This window comes from Acomys minous (genome assembly GCF_964271855.1).
Source record: "Acomys minous genome assembly, chromosome: 6".
NCBI classification, from domain to species: Eukaryota; Metazoa; Chordata; class Mammalia; order Rodentia; family Muridae; genus Acomys; species Acomys minous.
Genome location: NC_140487.1, coordinates 743,917 through 761,023, shown reverse-complemented (window position 1 = coordinate 761,023; position 17,107 = coordinate 743,917).

The window sequence follows — 17,107 nt, the reverse complement described above, 5'->3', positions numbered from 1 at the left end:
CTGAGTGTGAGACACCAGTGAAAGTGGGCTGGCTCTCCTTCGTAAGCCAAACGTCCCATCCAAACACAGTGGGCAGGATCATGTGGGCTTCTGTTCAGGACACATCTTTAGATGGAAGTGCTTCTCATGGTCTCGGGGTACCTGTGTAAGATGAGAGGCAAGAACCAAGGAGGAACAGCTGGAGAGATGTCTCAGCAATTAAAAGCTTGCACTGTTCTTCCAGAGGATCTGAGTTCAGTTCCCAACACTCAGGTCACCCAGCTCACAGCTATCTATAAACTCCAGCTCCAGGAAGTTCAGGTGCCTCTGGCTTCCAAGGCCACCTGCACTCTGATGGATGTACCCCCACACAAACATACACACAATTCAAAATAATACATCTTTGAGCTGGGTGGTGGTGGCACACACCTTTAGTCCCCTGCAGGAAGAGGCAGGTGGATCTCTGAGTTCAAGGCCAGCCTGATCTACAAGTTCCAGGACAGCCAGGGCTACACAGAGAAAGCCTGTCTTGAAAAACAATAATAATCCATCTTTGAACAAGAGAAGCAAGGTCAGGGAAAAACATGGAGCAAGTTCAGCTCTAAGAACCCTGTGCTTGCTTCCTCTCTTGAGCCCTTCAGGGCTGCTCAGAACACCTGCACTCCTTGACTCAAACCATTTACAGTCGAGGGAACAGCATTCCCAGGACTCTGCAGCCCTGGGGGGGGGGATTGCCAAGTCACCAGATATGGCCCTGTCACCTCACTCCTAGAGGCACCATTGCTCCCAGCAGGCACTCATACTTTTACTGTGGCTTCACTTTGCATTGGTGCGTAGGAAAGAGAATGCCTGGCTCACTCATTTCTTTGCCTCTGCAGTGCTCCCAGTAAAGCCACAAGGCAGGGCGCTGTGCGTTCACAATGAGTGCAGTCGGCAGAGGGGCAAAATGCCAACCCACTCTTTGTAGAAGGGTCTGAAATCATCTCCCTGTCGTAACAGTTGCCTTGGTTACATCTGCACCCAAGGATAAGCCTTCCTTAGTTTTCCAGTGGAAATTATGCCTGAGCCTTCCCACTTCTTATTTCCTTTCTCTTCCAAGGCTGGTTTAGACAAAGGTCAGAGCAGTCACCAGGTGGGCAGGCTCTGCTGCAGGCTCCTGCCTGCTGTGCCTCTCTCTACCATGTCTGTTGAGCTGCTGAGGAGACTCTTGAGACCAGAGTGAAGCAAGCCCTGTGGTAAGGGTATAGGATTGTAGGAGACACTGGTGTGTGAGAGCACTGGCATGCCCTGTGTCCGTCCATGCTGGGCCAGCATCAATGCTCGCAAGCAGAAGCACCAGAGGAGCCCCTGAGCATCTGGACTGCTAGACTTGCTCTTTGGGTTTGGAACCATGGATTCTGCACCTTCGCTGTGCCTTTCCAGTTATGTCCCCAGTTGCTCTCTCCCTTCCTGCCTTTGCTACACAAAGTCCAGCAAGTGTCAGGGCCTAGGCTAGGCAAGGAGGCAGCTCGCGCCATCCAAGAACAAGGCCCAGTAGTCCCTGAAGTTTCAAGGGTCTAAGCCCCTGGCCCAAATAGTTAGATTTAGCAGGGGAAGAGGAGAAAGCTGGCCTGAGAGATGGTAGGCACAGCATGCTCCTCTCGGTACTGGGAGTTCCTAGAACTCTGCAGCTTAGTGGCCAACAGGGAGATACTGGCCCTTCTCGGTGGCCACCATCTTTTCTGTGCTGTGCATAGGGCCAGCAAAGAAGGCAGGCAGTGGCGGAAAGGGCTCACATGGCTGCCTCGCATTATTTATTGGTTTGATTATTTCTACATCCTGGGGAGAGTTAGTCAAATGGACCCCTTTCCTGCATTAGCCCATGTTGGGAAGCAATAGGGAGGGGCCAGAGAGCCACAGCCTCAAGAGTGGTTATTGATGTCCTAATTACAAGAGGATGCTAATTTAATTTGAACCTAATTACAGTGCACTACCCTGGGTGGCATGTGTTTTAATAATTAACGTCCCTCGGATGCGTGGGAGTGTAATAATATTTACACTAGGTTGGCCAGCAGCCTGGGGGAGGCGGGCTGGGGGCCCATACACCACCCTCTACCCGGCTGACTAGCAGGTGGAGAAGATGGCACGTGAGTCTTGGTCCTCTGTGTCTTGTCATCCTTCCTGGAGACGATGCTTGGGTTTCGTGCTTAGCCCCTGCCTTGACCCAGCAGGCTGCAGGCTTGCCGTGCTGGGGTTCTGAAGTCCAGGAGACCTGCAGCAGCTCCACGCTTCAGTTCCAGCTGTACCCAAGCCTCCCCCACCTCCCAGCCCGCACCAGCAAGGGCTTCTCTGCCTACCTGAGCAGTCCCAGGGAGGCGCCTGTGTGAGTGGATGGCGATGAACATTAGGAGGGTGGACGGGCAGCTGCTCGGTATTGTTCTGTCCCTGTTTAGCAGGCAACACACATAAAGAACATAGCCAGAAAAGTTCACTGGTTAGAAGGGCACCGCTTGACGCATGAACAAAGCCACAGGAACAGCACCACACTCAGCTAGAAGCTATCAGCAGCTCCTCCCCTTCCAGCCACCCACGGGTGACCCCTCTATGACGGATGGGCTTTCCCCGTTTTGTGCTTCTGCCTTTCAGTTTCACCTGGTTGGGATGTTTTCATTTAGCGGGCTCCCATTGTTTCGACTGCTGTGTGCTAACGTCTTCAGCTTGGTACATTTTAGACCCACGACATGACATAAGCATCTGTGTTTACGTTCTCCTTTGAGTGAGTTTCCTGAATACACCACACTTGGTTGTTACAGTGAAAGCAGAACTCAGCTGTCTGCCGGGGCCATGGCTGCACCACCGGTCCCTAAAGCAGAGACCTCAACATCAGCACCCGAAGGACTGGTGACAACTGAAAAAGAGGCAGCAGAATGAGGAGCAGGACAGTCCCACGCTCCACCCAGCCCCAGAGCAATGTGGTTCCCGCAACCAGCAGATGTCGAAGCCAAGCAGAATCAGGGGTCAGAACTGGGTGTGTAGTTCAGCAGTGCATTGCTCACCTGGCATGGCAAGAGCCCTGGTTCAAATCCCAGCCCTGCAAAAAGGAAAAACAATTTTTAAAGAAATGGAAGAAGCCTGCAGTTAAGATGCATGAGAGAGCATGCGTGTCTACTGCATAGTCTCCCAGGGCAGCTGCTCTCAGAGCATGGCTGGCAGACCCACTGTATCAGAACCACTTAGGGCCCGTATTAAAATACAGCTGCCAAAAGTAGCGCCAGAACTATATCGGGAGTGGGGGTAGGGCAAAGAGCTAAGTCCTCATCTATCAGAGCAAGAAGACAATGGGCAGTGTTGGAAGCTGATGAAACAAGAGCCCGCATGTTGTTAAGCAATAAGATGGTAGCCCCCAGAAGATCAAAAACAAATGATTAAAACAGGTTGCCTGTAGATATCAGCTATGGGGAGGGGACGGGAGGGGGCAGCACTATTGAATTTTTTAACCGTAGGCAAGTGCTTCTGAGGCTCAGTTTTTTAGTTTATTATCATACAAATATTGTACTGATCCCATTTCACTCTGGACTGCTGCCCCAAGCTGTATGGGGATAAGACCTGGGAAAATACTTTTAACGTGCTTCCCCCGTGGTTCTCATGAGTTCTCAAGTTCAAGCATTAGTCGTCACTGTCCAGGCTCATTTTACAAGATGAGAAAAGAGACAAAGTGACTTGCCCAAGGTCACCCAGCTTATTAATGGCAGGCCCAGGAATAGAAAATAACTCTCCTGGCCCCAGGCCTGTGATTTTTTCCCTCTACATCATGGCTCTCACCTTTGGTGGCTGTCCATCTCAGCAAGCTTGACTGCCCCCCCCCCCCGGGACCTTCAGGGTGAGCTGGGGTCCTGGCTCAGTTGGGACTGCCGGGGTGCCCTTGTCTGTATACAAAGGAGGCAATTCTTCCTGCTGCAAACCCGGAGCCCTCAAACAGTCTATAGCGTAATCAGAGCACCTGCAGCTTGTGTGGAGCTGTTGTGGAAACCAGCACATGTAAAAACCACAGCTGTTTTTGCTGCTGGCCAGTAGCAGAGTCTTGGAGGGTTTTCCTCTGAGATTGGGGGTGGGTCTACCTATGCACTAGCATCTCCTGTGCCGCTAGTTGCAGGCAGGGACTGTTCTAAGGGGGTCCCTAGTTTCATGGGGTTCCCCAGGAAGGGGGAGCAGATGAAGGGAGGCTGATGTGAGGTGGGTGAGCAAGCACTACCTCAAGGTGACACTGATGCCCTAGAAGTTCCCTCGTTAAGAGTCACGCAAGAGCCGAGCGTGGTGGCGCACACCTTTAATCCCAGCACTCGGGAGGCAGAGGCAGGCGGATCGCTGTGAGTTCGAGGCCAGCATGGTCTACAAAGCAAGTCCAGGACAGCCAAGGCTACACAGAGAAACCCTGTCTGGAAAAACCAAAAAAAAAAAAAAAAAAAAAAGAGTCACGCAAGAATGGGCATTATTGCCTTGTTCCCAACAACAAAAAGATGGCCACCCGCAGCCATGGCCGTGTGGCGCTGTGGAGAAATCTTTGATATGTTGAGTAAAGTGCATCCAGAGGTCTTCATCACATTTAACATCATTTTTTTTTTAATGGTGTGTTGCTTAGACACGTGCTGTCCAAATTGCAATGTCTTTGGGGTTGAAAGGCAGCACTCAAGTCCATGTTTGGATCAAGACTGTGACACCACTTGGGAGCATTTAGAGGCCTATCCATGGATAATAAACTGAAGAAAGCAGAGGAGAAAAGAAAGATGCTGGGAAGACTGGAAACCACCTGTCGAGTCTGGCAAGCCCACACACAGATCATACATGTCCGTGCTGTGTGGGAGTTCAAAGGAAGGGAGGCTTGCTGGGAGATGGGGGTGGAAGGAGCGCTTCTGAGGAGCTCTGGCTGCTTCCAAGGGGCGGGGGCTTGGCCCAGCAGTAGCTGATGAAGTGTAAGTCTGAAAGGGCGCTCTCCTTGGAGAATGCTGCCCACAGCCCAGTGCACTGTGGCCACAACCAGGAGGAAACCATGTTAGGGGCTGCTGGAAGGCTTGCACACTCCTACTCCCTCCTCAGGCTGCAGTGTAGTTCCGGGCTTACAGATCTTAAGTCTATATCTTGTGGGTTTCAACAATTCTGTACTTCAACAATTCCCATCAACCCATAGGAAGTGCATCCCAGCAGCTCCCGTCAAGATTTTCAACCTTGGTCACATTCAAATGTTGTGGAAGTCAATCTTTATTTAAATAGAGACATTTCCCCCTGAAACAGCCCTATGGGAACTTTGCCAGAGCCCCTGAGCCCAGGGCTGGAACTGACCCTGGATAAGGGAGGGACCCTCAGAGCCTCACAGAGCTGTCGGTGGGCCCTTCATCAAGACTGTCAGGACATGGGCCCTGAGGCCTGCCAGGGGCCTGGCAGTGCAGATCCATCATCCAGGCTCCACAGTGACTGTACCAGGAAGTGGTGCTGTTGATGCAGCACACCAGTAAGCAGGCAATCTCAATCCATAGGCGCCATCTGACTTGCTGGGATCTAGCAAACAGGCCTTCTCCCTCAGCCAGCCGCATACTATAGATGTGGGCCAGAGGAATGTGGCCCAGGGACTGACACTGTCTCATCAACATTTCCTATTCTCAATTATGGGGAGAAGAACAGTCCAAAGTTATGGTTAATGTAAGTGGTAAATATGTTTGGCCTTGCTGTGTGTACATATGCTCAGCGCCGTCACGGTCGGGAGTGTCTCATCACAGAAAGCACACTGCAGCAGCCTGAGTCAGCCTCCTCTCAGGCCGCCCTCTCCAGCCTGTACTACAGCAAGTGGTCAAAGAATCTGAGTTTCAAAGAATGTCTTCCTGAGCCTCGGGCCGCAGACAGAGACTGATACAGATAGATGTCAGCCAGGCTACGTGTGTTCACGCTAGTTGAGAACTTGTAAATGAGATTTGCCTCAAGGAGCTTTGCTACGTGGTGCTGGAGGACACTGCTCTTAATGACAGACTGGACTGTGTTCTGCGTGCCATGTATAGCTGAGGACCTTTACCCCAGTTAACCTTCCTCTCTGAGGCTGAAGACAAAACTCTTAGGTGTGGGCCAGATGGCTCAGTGGGAAAGGGTGCTTGCTTGCCACCACACTTGGCATCCTGAGTTCCATCTCCAGGACCCGTGTGGTATAAGCAGAGAACACACTCCTGCAAGTTACCTGATGAGTACACACACACACCTAAAAGAATTTGATGAGACATCGGTGCTGGTTCCTGCGCAAAGCAACCAGCACAGATTCAGAGCTGAGGAAAACAGTGTGGGCCTCCGTGCTTATACCCAGGTGACCGGTCCCTGGCTTGCGGTGGACAGGGGGCAGGGGTGGGAGCGGGTGGTGAAACAGCTCTGAACTGTCCAGTGAGAGGAACTAATGATGTTATGAAATCCAAACTCATGGGAGCAAACCCCTGCTCTTGACAGCCAGACAGCACAGTATGGCCGAAGCCAGATGGGATGCAGAGTGTCAGGAAACAAGGCTGCTTGGCTGAGCCACTGAGACTAGTGGTCTGGAACTAGCAGGCACAGTCCAGGTGCCCAAGGGACAGCAGAGTCCTTGAGAGCACTCACCACACTCTGCTTGGCAGAAAGAGATGCTAACCACTCAGAACCCACCCAAGGACATCTTCCTTGGGGCCTAAAATCTAGACTCAGGAGGCAAAAGGGTAAGCTGCTGCAGGGTTGGCTGTGTCTTGAACTGCCGTTCTCATTAGCAGCCCTGGTCACCTGCAGCTGATGAACCCTCTCGGGCACAGGTGTCATTTCTAAGAAAGCCCTAATTCGGGAAGCGACACTCCTACCTCAGCCCCAGCACACACACAGGCCTCATTGGCTATGAAAAGGACATGTCTAAGGACGGCAAATACAAGGGACCCACGTGACTGCCCCCCCTTCCCACATTCTGGGTAGACATCAATGACTGATGGCAGCTGTCTTTCTGGCATGGCCTTCCGGTTATATAAAGGGAGCCCACCAGGCACAAACTGAGGTCCCATGCCAGGCAGAAAATGTTGACACGCACATAAGGACACTTTTTCCTCTCCGGTGTTCTCAAAAACTCTGGGGGTTGAGAGACACCACAGTTCACGATGGTTGGAAGCATTGCCATGTGACAGGACAGCAGACAGACATGGAGAGGTCTGTGCCTCGGTGAGGGTACACACAGCCCGTGAGAAGAGTCGATGTGGATAGAGAAAGCTACCGGAGGCCTATACTGAACTACATGTGTGATCTTGACCTATAGAGAGACCTGTGTGGCAAAGGTGAGTCTAGCCGCACGCACCCCGGGGAAGGTTGTTTGTGAGGACCTCCCCCTGGGTGCAGCAGCACGCGCACACACAATAGGCACTTTAGTGGGGGTGGGCAGCCATGGGCGTCCCTAGGCTCTAGCCTGACTGCCTTGTCTCATCTGAACTGATCTGTGGAGGGCAGCTCCCGGCAGGGAATCCTGAGGCAAAGATCACAAACAGTGCCATGTCTGATCAATTGATAGTGGTTCCCTGGGGTGCTGTGAGAAGGGACTGGAAGGTCATGCCAGAAAGTCAGCTGTCATCAATTATTGATGTCTACTCAGAGCGCAGGAAAGGGGGACAGTCGCATGGGTCCCGTGGATTTGCTGCCCTTGTCTTTGTTCGTCCACGGACAGAGGTTTCGGGATTCTGCCATAGTACTGCACCGTGGGTGGGAGAAGACTTAGCCTCAAGCTGAACAACTTGAGTCCAGCCTCCAGGACCCACGTGGCATAAGGGAGACTGACTCCTGCAAGTCATCCTCTGCCTCCACACAAATGCTGTAGCACCCATGGCCACACATATGCATAATAATAAATATATATAACAATAAGATATTTACTCCCCAAAGGATAAAAACCACACAGCATCCTGACAGCAGAACAGGGCCTTATGAAATAGAGGACTGGAAATCTCAAAGCACTGCTGGCCAACCCAGAGAGCGCTTGCCCTGCCTGTTACTGTTTGCCAGGATCAGTTCGGTAAATACACGGGATAAGTAAGCACCTACGGTGTGCTGGGCACCCAGAACCCACAGCTGAGCCCATCAAGGCTTTTGCCCTGTCAGCAGCTGCCATTGGTAGGCCATCAGTAATCAACAAGAAGCAGAAAGAATGAAGGCCCTGAACATAGAGGTGGCTGAGCTCTTCAAGCACCGGGCGTTGGGTCTGGTGGGGGCAGGCCTCTCCAGCCAGCCCTCCCATGGCTTCCCACATTGTAGTGGCTTGGGAGTCACTGGAGAGAGGGCCCTTGTTAAGCTACAGATGCTGATACAGAAAGGATGCTACAGGGCTCAGGGGCCCATTGCTGTTCATTTGGGGGGTGTTTTGTTTTGGAGACACAGCCTCACCATGTAGCCCCACTGGCCTGGAGCTCGTTATGTAGACCAGGCTGGCCTTAAACTCAGAGGGTGCTTGGAGGGCCCCCCCACCCCGGCCCACCTTAGGAGGCGTTGTCCTCCTCTAGGTCTCCCACAGATCGGAAACTAAAAGCAGGAAATGGCTAGGTAGAGGAGTCTGGGAGTCAGTCAGTCAGTCAGGCCTGAGTTTGGAGGCTGAGAGCAAACAAAACTCCCTACACAGAGCCAGAAATCGAGGTGTAAGGTCAGACACAGGCCTGGCTTTGCAAGACAGTCTCACCTGGGAGAGGGCTGTGCTGCTCAGGCACCAGGACAGCACCGAGTGGTGGCAGAACTACGTTCTAGGGTAAGCTCAATGATTGCAAGCCTTCCTGTGACCATAATGGCAGTGACCACTAAAAGTCTCTGTGCCCTGAGCTGAACACTCCATGGGCAGCTCCTAGAAGGGACATGGGTCTGCTTTTGGTTTTTGGTTTTCTGTTTGGCTTTTTATTTGATTGTTGTTGTTGTTTGCTTGGTTTATAATTATTCTACAGGATGAGCCACTTTTTAAAAAAATTTATGTATTCCTGTTACCAGAACAGTGTCCATTAGCAGCAAGTGATTATGAATGAGTGTGTGTGACTGGTCCAGGCAGATGCAGAAAGAAGAAGTAAGTGCCCCGACATGATGTCACCCTCCCCGCCTCTCCGCCAAACCCAGGCAGGAACTTGATCTGCACCAGGTGGCCTGGAAGCCTGTGGCTAGCCTTCACGTGTTGGAAAAGCATGCTCCTTTGGCCCTGTGTTGATCCAGGTTGATGCTTTCCCAAATCCTTTTGGCAAATACTAGACTTGTCTGCTACAGAGCCTGGCGAAATTTAGGGCTGGTTAGGTTCCCCACTGACCAGATAGCTGTAGCCACAGGGTTCTTCCCCATGCGGCACTCTGTGCCAAACACGTCACATGCCTGCATCCCACCACCAGCCTGCTGTGGTACAGGGTGTGTAATCTGGTCCAAGGTCCCAGACCCAATTCCGAGCCAGGCAACCACGCCCATGCTCGGGAGACAGCGCCCCCTAGAGGTCCAGGCTAGGCAGCAGGAGCAGAGGGTGGGTTGTGCAGGCCTTGCTTGTAGTGAGCCACTAAGAAGGGGAGTCGTGAATCTCTTCTAAAGACAACCGCAGCTGGTCTCTGCTGAGCTTCAGACCCGGAAGTTAACGACCATGAAGCCCCAACCCCAACCAAGTTCCCATTTTACAGATAGAGTAGTAGGGGAAGTGACTTGGCCAACGTCCCAGAATCCTTAGCGACAGGGCGGGCCTGGAATCCTTCCACTTCCTCCTACAGTGTCTCCCCGCCTATAGGAGTCTGATTTCAGCACCCTGGGCTAACTGCCAGGGACCACGTTCTGGTCCAGAGGGGCCTTGCAGCCTCCGCTAGCAGTGCACCTGTGGGGATTCAGCGTTCACCCCTGACTACATGTGCTCTGCCCCTCCCCCCTCACCCCCCTCCTCCGCCCCCGAGGGCTGAGGCCTCCACCACCCACCTCTGGATCTCCTGCTGGGAGGCCCAACCACTCTAAGCCAAGGACATTCGGCTCTTGCCCCCTTTCACAAAGGCATGTCGCACACCACATGGTTGAGGAGTGCCAAGGGCTCCAGGATTCTGACCAGGGCAATCTGAGGTCCAAAAACGCAGCAACCAGGTGAAAGCTGACAGGCCCTGGAGTAGCAGGCCACAGAATCGGACTTCTTATAGCTCCTGGTCTCCGCACTAATCTTGCTTAATCTCTGGGAATTTCTACCAACCGTTCTTTCACATCAAGAGCTGGGATGCGGCCAGATCCCCATCCGGTTGGTCTACCCTGCACACAACACTTTCCAACTGGCAAATACGCGGGCCTGAATTCAGCAAGCAGCCCTTGATGCACGCAGGTTCCTAGGCGGTGTCTGTCACGTTCTGGGACCACTACAGATCTTCTGTAAGAAAAGCCTAAGGAGCCCAGACGATGTTTCTGTGACATGCTAAAGTTTGAGGGCTACCGATCCACACACCCATTCCTCCCTGTGTTCACTGGTCCGCTCAGCATTGCCAATGGGGGAGGGGCGACCCACGCACAGGCTGACTATCTAGTCGCTTTTGGTTAGCACACGGTTGGTCCGATGCGACCTCGGCATCTGGAACCGGAGAGTAGGTCTCAGATGCAAACTAAGAAAGGGGATGGCGCCGGGCGGTGGTGGTGTACGCCTTTAATCCCAGCACTCAGGAGGCAGAGGCAGGTGGATCGCTGTGAGTTCGAGGCCAGCCTGGTCTACAATGTGAGTCCAGGACAGCCAAGGCTACACAGAGAAACCCTGTCTCGAAAAAACAAAAACTAAAAATAAAACAAAAAAAAGAAAGGGGATGGCTGGAAGGGAAGGACTCTGTCGGGATGAGAAGAAGCTGCCTGGTTTTGCCTCTTGCTTGCACTCAGTTGCTACCCTCAAAACCACACAGACAGGGAAGCAACCCTGCTTGGTCCTTATAGGAGGACACTCTCTGGAAATGGGGGTGGGGGGGAGTGGGGGGAATGGGGGGGTGGGGGGCATGCATGAAGCCCTGAGTGAACTCATACTCATAGTGTTGACACAGGCATAGCCCTGTCAAGACCCGCCCCCCCAAATGCGGAGGCGGAAGAGATGGCTCAGAGGTTAAAAGCACTGGCTGCTCTTGCAAAGGTCCTGAGTTCAATTCCCAGCAACCACATGGTGGCTCACAACCATCTACAATGAGATCTGGTGCCCTCTTCTGGCCAGCAGGTGTACATGCAGGCAGAGCACCTGTGTACCAAACACCACCTCAGTGATGCGACCCATGGAAATGGCAACATGAGATGCCAAAGCCTCTTTGATCCACGTACGTTTGTTGACTAAAGATTGATCTTCAGCTAACACCAGTGTATCAACTATCCACCACAGTCTCATTCTCTCAGTGCTTGCAAGCGGAGACTCTCCCCTACAAAGACCTCCCACCTAAAACCCCTCCTTCTTGTGCTGAGTTCCTGGGGTTTGGAATGGGAATGGGTGCCCTCGAGCAGAGTGAGAGCATGCGTGTGTGTACACACACACACACACACACACACACACACACACACACACACCAGCTTCTCTATATGTGTGTCTGTTGTTTCTTCATTCCCAGTCAAGTTTCCATGACTGACCCATGCAGAACACACCAGGGGCATCCGGAGTCTTTTTGTTATTGTTGTTTGTTTGTTTGTTTTGGGTTTTGTTTTGGTTGTTTTGTTTTGATTTGGTTTTTCAAGACAGGGTTTCTCTGTGTAGCCTTGACTGTCCTAAACTCACTTCGTAGACCAGGCTGGCCTCGAACTCACAGCGATCCTCCTGCCTCTACCTCCCCAGTGCTGGGATTAAAGGTGTGTGCCACCACGCCCGGCCCCAGAGTCTTCTTGAAGTCTTCCTTTTCGAAGCAGAGCGGATTCAAACATCACTTAACGGCAGGGCAGAGCTTTTGACAAGGGAGGCCACACAGTCATGTGTCCCTGGTAGAGCTTGTGTAGGCTTCTAAACTTTAGAAGAGACCAAGACAAAGAAAAAACCAACTTTCTGGCAGAGAAGCTTTTATGGGATGTGTGGTCCCCATATAATGAGGGACTAGTGGATGGTTAGCCAGGCCAGTGTAGCGTCAGAACTACAGACCAGAGCCCAGCTTTCCTTGGCTGCATTCAAGCATGCAGGGGCCCAGGGAGGGCGTGAGGGGTAACGTGCCCCACAGGGCATTACATGTACAGGGAACAGGCCCTTCCCCTTCCTACCCATTTTAGGACTTTAAATAAATATGAAATGGAAACCCTCCACACCGCAGACTGTGGCGTCATATGGAACCTGGTTTTGTTTGATGGCCTCTTGTGCCCCAGAACCCTGCCTGTCAAGAAATGATGGCCGAAATTTATGTTTTATCCTTGCTCTGATCTTAGGCAGAATATCTCACCATAAATTGGCATGCCATGGCAAACAATTAAAAGAGAAAAATAAACCTCAGTGCAATCTCAGGGTGCTTGGAAATGAGGAATTACAAGGTGGTGGCATGAAAAAAATTATATAAAAATCTATTTTTACATCACAATAATGTGCTTTTATACGGGTAGTAATTTCTGGATGTGCAATAAAGTGGCTTTTACATCAGGCAAAATCAGAGTTTATAGGCAATCGGTGCTTTTATCTGGGAAAATATAACTCACTCTTCCCCATCCCATCCATCTTACAGGCAGCAGGCCTCATCTTCCCCGGCACCAACGTTGCTGTGGAAATAATTATGCAATTAAAGTGTCAGACCTCTGGCCCCCAGGTTCCCTGCACTACATCTTCCAGCATCCGTCATTGGTCCCTTCCAAAAGAGGGACAAACTGTGGGCCCAGGCAAGTCAGAGTGAGGTAAATGTTCACAATTGGTGGACTCGGGGGAAATGCCGCAGGGCCAGCATGCACTCCAAGGCCTCTGAGAGTCTGCTTTGGGCCAGACACTGAGAGAGGAACCTGGCTGCTCAAACTTGGCTGAGATGCCTTTTTTTTTTTTTTTTTTTTTTTTTTTTGACTCTGAGTTCAAAGCCAGCCTTGGTCCACAGAGTGCGTTGCAGGACAGTCAGGGTGAGCTGACAATCCTGTGACAGCTAGGATGCAGGCAGCAGAATCCAGTCTTTGGTAGAGGAGATTTGAGATCTGAATGCAGAGTGGACCGTGGTCCTGACCAAAAGGCCGCTCTGGGCTCTGGAGACACATGAGAGAGTAGGTGCTATGAAGCTAAGTGTTGCTTGGAGCCGAAGCTGTCTCTGCATATTGTTTGACTACGGGCTCAGAGGAGGAGCTAGCTCTGTGCTCAAGTATCATCCAGACTGGCCCATCATTTTTGTATGCTCCTTTTAACACTCCATCTTAGCCAAGATGCCAAGAAGTGATTGCACATTACTTCAAATACTCAGCACTGTGCCATCAGCCAGGTCTCCCGGGGAACTGGTCACACCATCCCTTCAGTAAAGGAATGTGAGCAGAGTTTAGAGAAACCATGTTGCAGTCGCCTATTCTGACTAGAGGCACTGCTGCCACCAAAACAAAACAAACAAAAAAACCCAAAATAACAAAATTGAGAAAACAAGGCCTAAGGGATCTAGAGACACTGTGATGACAGAGCAGTGAGACAGGTAAATCCCCACCTCACCCTCCACCTGTCCCTAGTGCTACAACCAAGCAGAAAACCAAGTGAGCATCCCACACAGGTGAGCCTGAAGGGTGATGAAAGCAGTGCTCAGCGGGTGGAGTAGGGCTGGGGAGGGATGACAGGGAGAGCAGGAGGAGCAGGTGGAGTGGTGGGAGGAGAGGTGGAGTGGGAGGAGCAGGTGGGGGGAGGAGCAGGTGGAGTGGGAGGAGCAGGTGGGGGGAGGAGCAGGTGGAGTGGGAGGAGCAGGTGAGGTGGGAGGAGCAGGTGGAGTGGGAGGAGCAGGTGGGGGGAGGAGCAGGTGGAGTGGGAGGAGCAGGTGAGGTGGGAGGAGCAGGTGGGGGGAGGAGCAGGTGGAGTGGGAGGAGCAGGTGGGGGGAGGAGCAGGTGGAGTGGGAGGAGCAGGTGGGGGGAGGAGCAGGTGGAGTGGGAGGAGCAGGTGAGGTGGGAGGAGCAGGTGGGGTGGGAGGAGCAGGTGCAGACAGAAGAAACCCAGCACCAGCCCAGCCATGGATTTAAGGCCATCTGTTGAAAACGAACTGCTGTCATGCCAATGCTTGTTTATGTCTTCAGGCCAACTTCACAGGCTTCCCCTCCTCCTTCTTTGGCCCACCAGAACTTACCCTCAGGGTCAACTTCCTCAGTATAAGAAGGCATTGTGTTTCATGACCAGGGAGGCCATGTGGCCACGTAGAGAGGAATCCTGGAGGCAATTACTGAGTTTTGTGTGTGCTGTGTCCGCTCCAGACTCACGTGTCTGAACACATTTTTTTTTGAGAGCCTGTAGAACCTTCTAGACATACTGACACAATGTAACCAACCACTCCACACTCTGTTTCCCACAGCCATGATCTACCTGCCACCATGCCTTCAGCCCCACCGTCAGCTGTGTCCCCTGAGCCCCAAGCCGAATAAATCATTCCTCAATTAACGTATTCCTCTAGGTATTCTATTACAAAGACAAGCTACGCAGTCGTGTAGGTGGGGCGTTTGACCAAAGCAACCGCTCTCCAGGAAGTAGCTGTGCTGAGGCCAACACGAGCCAGGACAACCCTGTAGCTATTTCTGCTCGTGGCAAGTGCTTTGAAGGAACCTTCATGAACACTCGCAGAGGGGTTGGCTCTGAGGGCAGCTGTGGCACTGTTTCTTGTGGTGGTGGTGGGGGAGGCCTAGGAGACTAGTCAGGATGAGATGCAAAACACAGCAGGCTCTGCACAGTGGGAGGGAAATTGCTCATCCGGGTATGTGGAAGAGTTAAAAGCAGCCCCGAGTAGCAAGTAGATTAAAAACCCCATACACACCAGTTTGCAGGTGTCCATACAAACCCAAACACTTTAGAGAAGTTGACTTTGAGAGAGGGAGCTGCCGGGCGTGGTGACACACATCTTTAATCCTAGCTCATGGAAGGCGGAGGCAGGCAGATCGCTGTGAGTTCGAGGCCAGCCTGGTCTACAAAATGAGTCCAGGACAGCCAGAGCTAAACAGAGAAACCCTGTCTTGAAAAACCAGTACATTAATAAATAAATAAGAGAGGGAGCTGGGGAGCCAACGCAGGAGAATCACAAGTCCAAGGCCAGCCTGGGCTACAGCAAGTTTGAGGCTAGCCTTGGCTATATGAGTGTTAGCATATTGCCCCCAGTCTGCCCAGCAAGTTATGACATCATTACCTGTCTGCCACTAGGTAGGTCAGCTACCCAGTATATAGAAGGACAAACCTCTCTCTTATTCTCTTGCTCTCTTACCTGTCTCTCTCTCTCTCTCTTCCTTTGTCTCTGCCTCTCTGTCTCTGTCTCTGTCTCTGTCTCTCTCTCTCTCTGTCTCTCTCTCTGTCTCTCTCTCTGTCTCTCTCTCTCTCTCTCTCTCTCTCTCTCTGTCTCTCTCTGTCTCTCTCTCTTCCTTTGTCTCTGCCTCTCTGTCTCTCTCTCTCTCTGTCTCTCTCTCTCTGTCTCTCTCTCTCTCTGTCTGTCTCTGTCTCTCTCTCTCTCTCTGTCTCTCTCTGTCTCTCTGTCTCTCTGTCTCTCTCTCTCTCTGTCTCTCTCTCTCTCTCTCTCTGTCTGTCTCTGTCTCTCTCTCTCTCTCTGTCTCTCTCTCTGTCTCTCTCTGTCTCTCTCTCTCTCTCTCTCTGTCTCTCTCTCTCTCTCTGTCTCTCTCTCTCTCTCTCTTCCTTTGTCTCTGCCTCTCTGTCTCTGTCTCTCTCTCTCTGTCTCTCTCTCTCTCTCTCTCTCTCTCTCTCTTCCTTTGTCTCTGCCTCTCTGTCTCTCTCTCTCTCTGTCTCTCTCTCTCTGTCTCTCTCTCTCTCTGTCTCTCTCTGTCTCTCTCTCTCTCTCTCTCTCTCAGGCGCCCCCCTTCCTTCTCCCTCCATCTCATATCTTTTCTGTGGCACATTTATTATATCTCATAATTCATACCTTATTTTTCATATTTAAAAGTGAGGCCTTGTCTAAGAACAGCAAAGGTCCACCAAGGAGAAGAACGGGAGGGGGATGGCAGTGGACTGAGACAAGCTAAGAGAGGTGGGCTCAGGAGTACTGGATTCCCATCGCATCAAATCTCCCTCCACGAGACCTTGTAAAGGATGTCACTGTCATTTTAGCCTGTAAATAAGAAGAACTGCTAGTAAATAAATCCCTGTGTGTGGCTGCTGGCCCCAGGTGTACAGGGGAAGAGACTTCCTGGACTGGCTGACTCTGGCTCCCCAACAGGCTCCCCGTGTGAGTGCATATGTGTGTGCACGGGCTGGGGGTGTGATGTGTGCACACACCTGCACACTTCGGGGATAGAAGCAACACACCAGCGATGAGGTCCAGAGCCGTGATAAAGGTCCTCACATCAAAAGTATAGCTCTTTGGGTTGAGAATTCCCACCGACATCAATTCCTCTCCTCTTGAAAATGCAAACATGCGCCCCTCCACCCCTGTGTGGTTGGCTGTCTCAACAGTTTCCGTCATTAGCTCCCAGGCGGGTTTGTGTTTGTTTGTCTGGCAGATTAGCTCCTATCACCTGGAAAACTGAGAAAATCAAGCCTAAGGGATGAGCTGGTACTGCTAGATCTGTGTAGAGCAAGAAAGTGAGAGGACGGGAGAGGCAGGGGTGTCCCAGAGACACAGGTGCCAGGTAGGGGCCGAGCTTCCCAGTGCAGAGCGTCAGGATGTGAGCTCTAGCTGCTGACAGGGAGCTGAAGGCAAACATCTAGTTCTCCAGAGATGCTGGATCCCAAGGTACCAACCAGCGCCCCACTCGCTCCTTGCCCAGGTCAGGCAGGGCAAGGCTGCAGCACCTCAGAGGTGCCAGGCCTTCTCCTGAGCCTCAGTTTACTGTCCCCCTTCTCTGCCCAGGTGGTGCACAATCTGCAGCACTGGGTTTCGTTTAAGCCCTCATCCTTCAAACGTCTTCATATCTCCTGCCATTCACGGAGGGAGGAGGCGGGGTGACGGCCTCCTTCGCTCCATGCGCGTGCCTCAGGACAACGACGGGCACATTTCCCATTTACGTCGGGATGGCCGGTTGAGCATCCCAGGGGAGGAGCTGCTTTCT